Below are 12540 nucleotides of genomic sequence, written 5' to 3'. Positions count from 1 at the left end.
GGTACCTTTGATAACTGTATCTGAGAATGGGAGAACACTGAGTGAAACCCTGCCTCACTGAAGTCAATAGAAGTTTCGCCAGGATTACGCCCAATGTCTCTGGTTTGAATCCAGCTTCATAAACTGCCTCTCTTTTATTAAAATCTCTATTGGAAGTTTTTTCCTCTTATCCTCTGTATTTTAGAAGCACCTTAAGATTATATATTTGTCTCTTTATGGGAATGATACAGGCAGAACGTTCTTAGAAGAGCTGGAGGTATGGACACATAACAAAAGAAGATCCAAAATAATGGATGCTCTCCCAAAATGTCCCCGTCATAGAAACACAACAAACAAACAATCTAGAATTCACTGCAATTGTGCAAGCACGCCAGCAGCCTACTTGGAAAACTGCCCTTAGAAATACTTTGTGAATTGTTGGCAGCAGTGTAGAAAGATTTCACTCAGACTTTGCCTACACGTTTTCTTGAGCCCAGGCCAACCTTGGGAAATTCCCTCCCACATGGTGATTTTTATTTGCTGAAAGTTATGAACATGAGAAAGCCCAGGAGTGTAATAAAAGCCATTTTGTAATCCTTATTGTAGCATTTAGCATTTGCTACCAAAAGGAAGCTGTAGTGAATGTAAGAAGAAAATGCTATTATTTTAGACATATTATACCAGATCTCCTGGGGTCTGGTTTTATTTTTTAAATGGTAATAACACTCCAGAAATTCTTACCTAGTATTATTCCCTAGGCTTGGAAAGGCTTGACTCTCAGATCCTACCTCCCTTGCCTTGCCATTCAAGATGGAATCTAAAAAATTACACCTACCCAAAAAATCAGCACCAATTAACCAAGAGCTCCCTGCAGGATTGTAACAGCTACTAACCAAGAAGAGCAACAAAAGAATCTTCTTCTGCCACTCACTGCCATAGTCTCCGATAAATTCCTCCCTCCCAGCTCCTACAGTGTTCCCCAAGCAGCATCATTTGTAGAGGAGATGGGTGGGGTGTATTTCTCCCCTGGACAGTCTCATATGGCTCTAAAAGAGTAAATATAAATGTGATCAAAATATAAATGTGATCATACTCTAGCAATGTATTTAAAGATTATAAAACTGGGTCCTTTCTTCTGTTGTCACGGGTACATAAACTGCTTGAACCACATTTTTTTAACATGCAGCTACTACATATTGAGCATACCTTTCTGTTTTTGTGTGAAAATCATGTGTGTGTGTGTGCGCACGCGCGCACACACACGCACATGTGCATGCGCACTTGCTGAACCTCAATTAGTAGTCAGGGAAAGTGATATTTATTTGAGAGCAGCTTACTACTGAAAGTCAATGTAAATCTGCTGGCTGTTTGTTGAGACTTGAAGACAGAAAGGAGAGAGGCAGTTATTACTGCAAGTGTCCACGGACAATATTAAATCTTTCTTTTACAGCATTGGTTTAAATAAGAAAATGTTGACCCAATCTGCAGGGAGTTATGTGGTGGGAAATTAAACTTCTGATGTGGCTGCAGCTTTTTAGGCTATTTGCAAGCAACTCTTCTTGCCGCTTTTTTCTTTTTGGAAACTGTAAGCATTTTGATAGGCAGAGGTCATGTCTTAAGGACCATGTTTACCTGAATCCAAGACAACCTCAAATTTAAGATGACTCTGCAATACTTAGATTATATACATGGACAATTATAGATTTGCTATAATTGTCCATGTATAGAATCTAATTGTTGGAGGGCCATCTTAAATTTATCCCCCCACTGCTGCAATAGGGAAAGCAGCAGTAAGAGGGCAGGCAACCTGTCCCTAGCCCCTTACCCTCCTGTGCATGCCCCCTTTGCCACTTGCTCCCATGGTGTCTGCCCCCTGGCCGTTTGCACCCCCCCCCCCCACCGCTTACTCCATGTGGCAGCTCTAGTTCTGGCTCCAACGTGCAGCACAGAGTGCACAGTAGCTCCAGCCACAGAGAGGCAGCAATGGAGATGGCAGCTTTAGCCCTACCCCAAATTCCTGGGGCTGGACCTGAAGCTCCATCCTTTCCCACTACATGATATTCCCCTTACTTGCACCCCTCCACATTTCATGGTCTCCCTCAAGCCCACCCCTCCATGCACTGTGCAGTCTTCCCTGTGCTCCATCTACAACAGACAGTGGAGTCAAGGTCAGAGCCAGAGCCACAGCAGCCACCTTCCCCAGGCTGTACTTGAATCCAGGTTTTGTTTTTCCCCTTGTTGAATGTGTACACAGGGGCTAACACCTTGTGGAAAACATCCGATATAAATAACAAATAATATTAAAAATTTAGATCACAAAGGGTCTAACTAGAGAAGTACTGACAACATGTGAATGCATTGTAACCCTATTTAATTATACTATACATACATATCTCTTAAAACCATATCCACCCCTAATGGCATGCACTAAAATACCATTTGTATAACATCCTTGATTCCTCCTCATTTTTCTAATGTGTTAGGTGACTGTTGACCCTTCCAAAGTCCTGCCATTTATTATAAGGTCCGTGAGAATTTAAAATGTTGATAAGCCTTCCTTAAAAGTAAACATTTTGAAGTAAACTGGTGGTTCAGTACCAGTATTATTCCCTAAAGCTCTCTGTCCAAGTTTTTCTTCTATATTAGACGGGTGATTTGAGGCAGGAAAGGCCTTCTTCTGCCAGTTCCTATGATTTATATTGGATCTTGTTGAGGCAATTTTTCCTGTCACTGCTGACAAAGCGTGATGCTTTTGATGGGCATGTGTGTGTGGTGTAGGGAGGGGGGCAGGGAATTACCATCTCTTCCCATCTACTTCTCTCCCTCCTTTCTGTTTTCTGTTGCCTCTCTCTTTGTATTTTTCCTTTTAATACTTTCCTGTTATCTTTTTCTCGTTATGTTTTCCATTTTTTTCCCTCTTCCTTGGCCTCTGAATCTTTCTCCTTCTCTTTTCTCTTCTACCTATTCTTTGTTCATCTCCACCTTTACCTTCAGGCAATTCATTCATTTTTTTTTAATCTAAAGCCAGTGGGCACTGTGTTGTTGGAGCTTTGCTAATGCCCTTTGCTTTTTCTCTTCCCTATCAGCACATGTTATATGCTGCATTGAGAGGAAAGCTATTTACTGTGGGTTGAGTAAAACACAGGAATGTAAGAACTGGAATGAACAATTTCATGAAATCCATTTTAAAAGTTAGCTGATAACAAACCCTGCTTGCCTTAACCAAATTTCAGACCCAGGTGTCAACTGCCGTATTTTAGTCTTTCAATCAGCTTATTTTTCTGAAAAGATTACCTGACTACAAGTCAGTCTCTCTCAGGAAGAAAGGACACAATCTCACCTATCTTTAAGTGTAGAGCAATACCAGAACAGTAGAAGCTCCGAGGGATTCAGAGCCTGAGCTACTAGTAAATATGACCTTGCCCACATACCTGGTAAATCCAGTAAAGAAAAATCAGGACCTATACACACTTCCATGACTTCCTTCATTGAAAGTAACCTGAAGTATGCAACAGGCTGATAAGATGTCTAGAGACAATACTGAATATCAATAATATATCAAATACCACTCTATCCCCAGTCTCCTTGCTACAAGAAAACTGTATGAAAATGTAATGACCACCCTCCAGGTGTCAGTCTTCGGCTCAGTCTTGGACCCAAGACCAGGCTGTAGCACAGAGACAGCTTACTAGGACAGACAGGCGATCTCTGTCTGACCATAGGCCATTTTTTGATCCTCTGGTCCTGGTCCCAATACTACCCAGAACTGACACAAAATGGTCACAGACAACTCAAAGATCAGCCCCGCCATTTTCTATGTTAATGTTAAGAGTTGTATTTGGCACTTATTCTCTGTGTATAACTAAGAAAGGGCCTTTAGCTCTGCAGTACAGATTACATACAAACTTTTATTATGAATACCATCTTTAAACTCAACTAAAATCAGGCAGATCTCTCTTCTAACCTGTAATTTACACAATCACGCCTCCTGCATGGCAGGAGACACAACTGTGAGATCACAAATGAAATCCCATTGTGCCTTATTGTCAGGGGAGGGGGAGCCCTATTGCAGCATGAAAGTTTTGGGGTTTTTAGGTTGTTTTTTCACATACCCCTGAGTCCTAGGGATCATGGCAGCCATGATCCTCCGGGCCCAGTAGTTTCACACACCCCTGTGGCAGGGGGACATCCCTGTGGTGATTCTCCAGCCCCAGAGGTTTTCTGCACCCGCAGGATGGGGGAATTGCCCTGTGGCAATCTTCCAGCCCTGGGGATTTCCTGCCCTCCAGAGCCCTAGGGATCATGGCAACTGTGAACCTCAGGGCCCGAGGGGTTTTAGGCAAGATGCACCCCTGCAGTTGGGAGCCCTATCAGCTGATGGGGCTCCCAGCCTCAGGGAAGACCCTGCTACATGTGCAACTTGAAGTTTGACAGCAAACATCTATAAAGTTAGTAAATATTTTCAAGGTCTAATTTTATAGCTGGTTGGGGCTTTTTATTGTGTGATAGCTACACTGGACATGTAGGTAGTTTCCAGTTAATTTCACAATACCTGTAACGTGTAGAAGGGGACAATGAAACAGATAAGGTTATATGCATTTTATGTTCATATTCAAAAGCTAATTTTACATGCATTTTTCTTTCTTTCATGCAAGTAACATCATGAGGCATCAGAGTTGTATTTCTTTTCCTTACTAGACAATGGTGACAATGTGCTACTGTAAAATCTACCCATTCTAGAAGACAAAGGGTTTTCTTTTCATTGACCATGTCATGTAGGTGCCATGAAGTTAAATCTTTCAGAGTGTCTCCATTTGAAAAAGAAATACCTACTCACATTTCCAACTGGCAGCAGAATATATTCTCATACTGGACCCACACACTTAATCCAGTCTCCTAAAGAGCTATAGCATCTTCCAGGTGCTACTTGAACTAGAAGAACATGAAATCCAAATCCAGTTTGCTAGGAAGGCCAGTTGCCCATATGGTTGTTATTAGGGGTGTGCAAAGCGGGCCATATTTAATTCAGATTTAGATTTGGCCTGATTCGGGGGACAGTGATTCGATTAAATGATTCAGATCACTGTCCCAATTCAATTCAGCCGAATCTGAATCTGAAGATTCATTGCTGATTCAGAGAATCAGTGATTGGGCCATAAAAACAGCTTTAAATGTTTTTTCTACATACCTTGAGGTACCAGGTATGGCTTGTGAATGGTGAGATGGTGGGACAGCTGGAGCATCCCACAGGACCGTGGGGTGGGGGGCCCACATGCTCAGTGGCAGATCCAGAAGTGAACCAGAAATACTTCTGGCCACAGAGGGACCTTGGATGCCCCCCCCAGACCTAGGAGGCACCAGTCACCAAGCCGGGGGGTGAGGGAGGGTTCTGCCTCTGAGCACGCTAGGGACCCCGCTGTGTTTTCCATCCGCCCCACCAACTCAGTGTTCACGAGCCACCTGGTACCTTAAGGTATATAGAAAACACATTTAAAGCTGTGTCTGTGTCCGAATAATCAAATCTCTCTAAATCAATTTGGAGGGTTCTGATTTGATTCAGAGAGATTAAAAGGTCTCCTGATTTGATTCAGATTTGGAGATTCAGCCACCGAATTGGCAACTGGAGCTTCATACAGCCCTACTAATTATCGTACCACCTTCTAAGTCAGAGTGGCCAGCCTGTGGCATGGGTGCCACAACTGGTATGGACAACCTCTGTGTGTGGTACATGGCAAATGGGGGAGGGGACAGAGAGCACAGTGGCAGATAGGGCAGGGAGCAGAAGGTAGAGCATCAGATCAGGCAAGGACAAGAAGCAGAAAGGGGAGCAGCAGCTTGCTCAGGGAGTAGAAAGCTGAGCAGCAGACTGGAAAAAAGAAAGGGATCAGAGTAACACTTGGGGAGGGCTAATTTATGGTACACCTCTCAAAAAGGTTGGCCCCCACTGATCTGAGTCATCAAGAAGCCCTGTAGCTGCTTTTTAGAAAAAAGCTGCACTTGAAAGATTGACCAAAAAAAGTGTATAGCTCTGCTGGCAATAGTAATATCCTAACGCTGTGGAACTAAAATCAAGTTACTTCCTAATAGAAGAAGGGAGATCTTTTTATCATCTGCTGATGTGAAAGAAATGTTGCTTACTGCTTTCTTTTCTGTCAATCCTTAATATATGAGATGGGTTTTCATTAAAATGTTTCACTTATTTCAGCTCACTAGTTAGAAATAAAATAATTGTATTGATTAAAAAAACCTTCATAAACCCAGGATTGTCAAAATTAGTTCATTAGACTCCATTCAACTTGTGTTTCTTGCCATACTAAGCAACCAAAGTAGTTTAATGCTTTTGAAATAAAAATTGTTAATTGTTTGGCTTTTTTTCTTTTGATACAATTTTACTTTGATAGTTTGGAAACATGATGCTAATTGAAAACCTTTCAGAAGAACTTGATCCTATTCTATAGCAGTGAAGCTGAGACAGACATTTAAACAAAGTAGAATGGAATACATCTGGTTCAGAAATGGCTGTTACTCGTTACAGCAGGGATTTCAAGCTCTACATGACCACCCATCTCCAAAATCCTCATTATCTGCCTGAAGTACCTGTCAAAGTATGTTTTCTCTATACAAGTTACTAGAAAAAGAAATCATGGGGACTAATCAGATAGTGGTGGCGGTGCTGCTTGCGTTGTCGTAAATACTTGATCAGGGAGAGACAGGGAATGAGAGAGGAGAAATGAGCCAGGAAAGGATTTTAAAAAATGTAGGCAGCAGAGGCACGGGTCTGTTCTTCAAGAAGGATAGAAAAGACATCACCCTGCAAGAAGAAAGGCAGAACACCAAGGCTGAAAGGCCCCACCATTGTTCCCCCCATGATTCAGTCAGACGCTGTATCATTTAAAAAATAAAAAAATCAGATTTTCTCAAACATGCAGTAATGTCATGAGTTAAGCAAGTTTTCCAGATTTGTTTTGAGAAAAGCAATTAAGGTTGCTTAAAACAATTTACTGTTGTATCTTTAAATATAAGACAGATTTCTGTTCAGTTTAGCTCCAGCATTTAAGTTTGGGATAAATAAGAGGTTTTCAAAAACTAATGGAAAAAATTTTTAGCCATGAAAGCAGCATTGCATATGTATCCGTTAAAAAAAACCAACCTGTGCTATGTACACATCAGGTAAATTTACATCTAATTTGTGTAAAATTACCTAGAGGATACATTCAAGTGCAGAATATTTATGTGCATTCGAAGACACACCCATTGTGCATGGCTGAAACATTAATCCATCTGCTTAGGAATGTTTCTGTGAAATATTTTAAATACTTTTAATGAAAATAAGGTTTCTTCAAATATTCAGAGTTTGTGGTGCCGGCTGCCATTAAGGTTTGGTGTTTGTGTGTTATGTTAGTAATATTATTTTTCAATGCACTGATGTACAACTTCAGGAGAACCAAAACTACCTAGTTTGATCTAATTTTTAATACAATATAAGTGGCACAAAGAGGGGAAAGGAAGTTTTTAATTGCTTGTTTTCATTTTTGTGAGTAGGTATTACTAACACAAATGTAGTTTTAAATTTGTTTCTAATACAGAGTTTAATGGAAATCTTCCATCCTTGTCATGATGTTAATGTATCTAGAGGGTTGTATGGTATATTTAAAACAGATAGCTGAAGAAATACCCATCAAATTACTTAACTCTAACACCTATTGTAAAAGCACTTAATTAAATAAAAACAAAAAACAGTACTGGCAATTGCCCTCATCCTATGTATTCTGGCAAGAAAGGTCAAAAGGTTGTTTGTTTATATATGAGCTGATTTCCTCTAATCTAAGTTTCCTACCTGATCTCTCAATTTTTTTTAACCACAGGATGTCATGCAGCAATCATATTGCTAGAATGGGAGCCAGGTCTTATGGGAATCTTACAAACAGACATCCATAAGTTTTATTTATGCTAAAAAGAGACCTAACCTTCTATGGGGTCAGAAAACAAAAAGGGTTAGATATTACACAGCTCTTCCTATAACACACAAAGGGGTTAAGAGAAATGGGGAGAAAAGCTTTCTTTTTCTAGAATAGGAGTGTTGACAATTGAGTTAATCCAGAATAGTTTTCTAGTTAATTTCTGCAGGTAAATAAACCTGAAAAGACAAAAATAAATAATCTTTACACAGCAGCTGCAAAGAACAAGCACACTTTCAACACTCCAAATTAACATTTCTTTTAGGAAGTTAAAAGAAACAACTGTGTGTAAATCAAGCTAGCTTCCCTCTAGAATCTATCTGGAATCTAAAGCTTTGCCTTTATATATGTCTGTGTTTCCTTTTCTGTCTTTGTAATAATTCTATAACTATCACAGCATGTCCTCTTGTTGTACAGCAAATAAAATGTCTTATGGCCTAAGGAAAACACAAACTCTTTCCTAAAATAAATATTTTAGTACATAAGACTAAACGTATATGAAACTGAATTAGATTTAATAAATATATAGATTGTTTTTGAAAAGAAAAAACATTAATTGATTAACCTTTTCTGGTGTCTCCTCTACAGTATACTGAAATTATTTAGCACATAAAATAACCCTGGGTTGTAATGATTGATGTATGAAATCCTAAAGAAACATTGATGAATTCATTTTTAGCCAATTTTAGTGAATCTTAACCTAAATAAATAGGCAAATAAGATTGCTGAAGTATTGTTTAGATGAATTTCATGGGTTTTTTTAATAACTAAGGGGCTTTTTATTATAATTTTACAGAAAGCAGTTAAAAGAAATAGAAGATTAGATTTTGGAAATATTATCATTGTCACAGGGAAACATCCTGGAGGACGAATGAGCTATTGACATTCTCTCCTCAAGCAAGAAGCTGTCCCAGGAGATCCATGAGAAACAAGAAATAACAACAAAGACTGAAAAACAAATTGATGAAACCAGAGATGGCTACAGACCTGTAAATAGCTTTTCACACTGTCGCAGTTACAGTTTGAATTGAATAGTTTAAATTTGCAAATTGATGGAGAAATGCACATATTTCTTTTTTAAGAAATCCTAGTGAAGAACAGATTTTATATTAGATCTAATTTAAATATCAATGCATATGCTTACACTTAGTAAAATATCCAAAATTATGTGTACAAGCATCTTAAGGAGTGCTGATCAGATAGAGCATGGCATAATTTAAATTATCGCTTTTAACATTTCAATTGGCAGTGATTGTTTCAGTTTTCACAAGTTTGGTTTTTATTATATTTTACTGGATTAGGCTGCAAACCATTCAAGCATCTTGTTCTTTGTCATCACTAACCTGATTTAGGTTAATTCTGTATATCAATACTCCTTAGCTTTGGTTTGCATCAGTTTTATCAACAGCAGAGAGCCTCTAATTTATTATATTAGAAGATCAGCAAACTTAATAATATATAACTATAGGTAGATTTAAACATACCCAATATGATTGCAAATTTGGAAACAATGAAACTATTGGCCTCTTTCCACTAGTGTAATGCAACTATGTAATAGTAATTATTAATAAAAGGCTAATATAAATAAATATAATATGAATTTGAGTTGGTCTAATAAAAGATACTGGATATACGCAAAGAACCTTGTCTGCCTAATATAAATGACATCATGATTTGTCCTCAGTGAATTCTGGCCTCAGAAAAATAATTTAAAGGGGGTTTCTTCTTATCATCAATATAAATTGCTCTTGATGTGCACTTTTCTAATAAAACTTCAGAATCATTCCAAAGAGTTCCCTTCTCACGCTGGGGACTTCTGATAAAAATATGCCCTCCTAGTTCCAGAAATGTTATAAAGCAGCAATAATTCTCTCTTCCAGGTAACCAAGTGAAAGTCTCTGTATTCCAGTATCAATTGATCTTGCCACTGAAACTAAGAACAGACATTTGGGGGGGTGGGGGGTAGAATTTAGATCAGGTTCAAAATGGTCATCCAATCTAACTTAGCTTGGCCCTGGTGTGGACCTTAGACTCAGACCCAGTCTCAGTGATTGGAAATTAAATATAAACCCGTAACAGTACAGAAATTCCAAACATATAGACTAATCTAAAAAAACTTAGAAAATGCGGGTTGGAAAGGACCTCAGGAGGTTAACTAGTCCAAATCCCTGCTCAAAACAGGACCATCACCAACTAGATCACCCCAGCCAGGCCTTTATCTAGCTGGGTCTTAAAAACCTCCAAGGATGGAGACTCCACAACTTTTCTGGGTAATCTGTTCCAGTGTTTTACTACCCTCCTCATGAAAGAGTTTTTTCCTAATATCTGACCTAAACTGCCCTTGCTGCAACTTGAGACCATTGCTCCTTGTTCTGTCATCTGCCACCACTGAGAACAGTCAAGTTCCATCCTCTTTGTAACCATCCTTCAGGTAGTTGAAAGCAGCTATTAAATCCATCAGTCTTCTCTTCTACAAACTAAATCAGCCTAGTTCGCTCAGCCTCGTCTTGTAAGTCATGTGCTCCAGCCCCCAAACCATTTTTGTTGCCCTCTGCTGGACTCTCTCCAATTTGTCCACATTCTTTCTGGAGCGGGGGCCCCAAAACTGGACACACTACTCCAGATGTGGCCTCACCAGTACCAAATAGAGGAGAAGAATCACTTCCCTCAGTCTTTTGGCAACACTCCTACAACATCAACCCAGTTAGCCTTCTTTGCAACAGGAGCACACTGGTGGCTCATATTCAACTTATTGTCTGCAGTAAACCCCCAGGTGTCTTTCTGAAGAGCTGCTGCTTAGCCAGTGGGTCCCTAGCCTGTAGTGGTGCATGGGATTGTTCCATCCTATGTGCAGGACTCTGCACTTGTCCTTATTGAACCTGATAAGATTTCGTTTGATCTAATCCTTGAATTTGTTGAGGTCTCTTTGAATCCTAGCCCTACTCTCCAGTGTATCTACAACTTCCCCCAGGTTGGTGTCATCTGCAAACTTGCTGAAGATTTGATGAAGATATTGAACAAAACCAGCCCCAGGACTGATCCCTGGGGCACTCCACTTGATACCAGCTGTCAGCTAGGTCAAATCATTGACTAGTACCCTCTCAGCCTAATGATCCAGCCAGTTTTCTTTACCTTAAAGTCCATTCATCCAGCCCATACTTTCTTAGATTGCTTGCAAAAAGGTTGTGGGAGACCATATTAAAGACTTGCTGAAGTCAAGGTATGCCACATCCACTGGTTTCCCCACATCCACAGAGCCAGTCACCTCATCATAGAAGGCAATCAGGTTGGTCAGGCATGACTTGCCCTTTGTGAATCCCTGCTGTCTGTTCCTAATCACCTTCTTCTCCTCCTCCAAGTGCTTAGAAATTAATTCCTCAAGGGCCTGCTTCATGACTTCTCTAGCAACTGAGGTGAGGGTGACTGGTCTGTAGTTCCCTGGATCCTCTTTCTTGCCTTTCTTAAATATGGGCACTATGTTTGTCCTTTTCCAATCGTCTGGGACCTCTCCCAATCACCATGCATTTTCAAAGATGACGGCCACACATTAGCCAACTCCCTCAGCACTTTTGAATACATCCCTTGGCCCCATGGACTTTCATATAGCCCCTAACCTGTTCTTATGCCACAGTTGGCTGCTCACCTCCTCCTCAAATTTTGCTGCCAGGTGCAGTAATCTGTGAGATTACTTTGCCTGTGAAGGTACTGGGATGAAAAAAGCATTGATTATTTCAGCCTTTTCTGCATTCTCTGTCACTAGGTTGCCTCTCCCATTTAGTAATGGGCCCACACTTTCCCTGATCTTCCTCTTGTTGATGAACTTGGTGGCCAAACCCAGTCTAAGATAGACCTGGATCCAGGTACTACCAAATTTACCCAACGTAGGTTTGATGGGGGCATGGACCTTCTTTACAGTTACATGCACAGCCCTGGGACTGGGAAAACCCAGCTGCTGGCCCCAGCCCCAAGGCTGCACTTTTCCTATCCCTGCCCCCCTTTAGTCCCTTATCCCTCACACACCCCATGGACAAGCCAGCTCCCCACAACCCCCATGCCACTCCAGGCGCCACTGGTCTAATCAGCATTTGCCGTTGCTGGGAGCTGAGAAAGTAAGCCCTAGTCGGGGGAGAAGCAGGAGGGATGGAGGTATAAATTCACTGGGAGGGGTCAGGGGACTAAAAATACCCCTGGTACAAGCTCCCCTGCAGACTCCACAAATCCCCGTGAACCACCAAACCCCCCTGGACCCCAGAAAACCCCTGCAGACCCCACCTTCCCCCCAGTTCCCCCAATCCTCCTCCATAGATCACTCCTGCCCCCCATCACTCCTGTGGAATACGCCTGCCCCCCCCATTCTACCACAGGCCCCTGATTCCCCCCACAGCCTGCTTGCCTCCTCTATCCTCCCAACCCCCCTGTTAACCCATTCATCTCGACTTACCTTAGATCGAGTTGCCATTTGTAATGCAAGCTAAACTCCCCTAACTTCCTTGAACATCTGTAGTTAGCCTGAATCTCTCTTAATAATGTTTTTATTATTAAATAGACTAGGATGGGACAAATTAATTCTACCCCTTTTAGGAAGAGGAGGAAGCTAACATCA

The 12540-nt window shown here is 40.8% G+C and overlaps 1 long non-coding RNA gene across 1 annotated transcript in view; it reads left to right on the top strand.

The window, feature by feature from the left end:
• Positions 1–9537, top strand: part of LOC109295898 — a 50119-nt gene extending 40582 nt beyond the window's left edge. Inside the window, exon 3 of the long non-coding RNA XR_002096856.1 lies at positions 8734–9537. This is a non-coding gene — a long non-coding RNA (uncharacterized LOC109295898). The remainder of the gene's footprint in view (positions 1–8733) is intronic.
• The last annotated feature ends 3003 nt before the right edge of the window (positions 9538–12540 follow it).

Source organism: Gavialis gangeticus, unplaced genomic scaffold (assembly GCF_001723915.1).
Source record: "Gavialis gangeticus isolate Ggan-Ray unplaced genomic scaffold, GavGan_comp1, whole genome shotgun sequence".
NCBI classification, from domain to species: Eukaryota; Metazoa; Chordata; order Crocodylia; family Gavialidae; genus Gavialis; species Gavialis gangeticus.
Note: the sequence above shows the minus strand (reverse complement) of the source record. Positions and strands in the feature narration are given on the sequence as shown.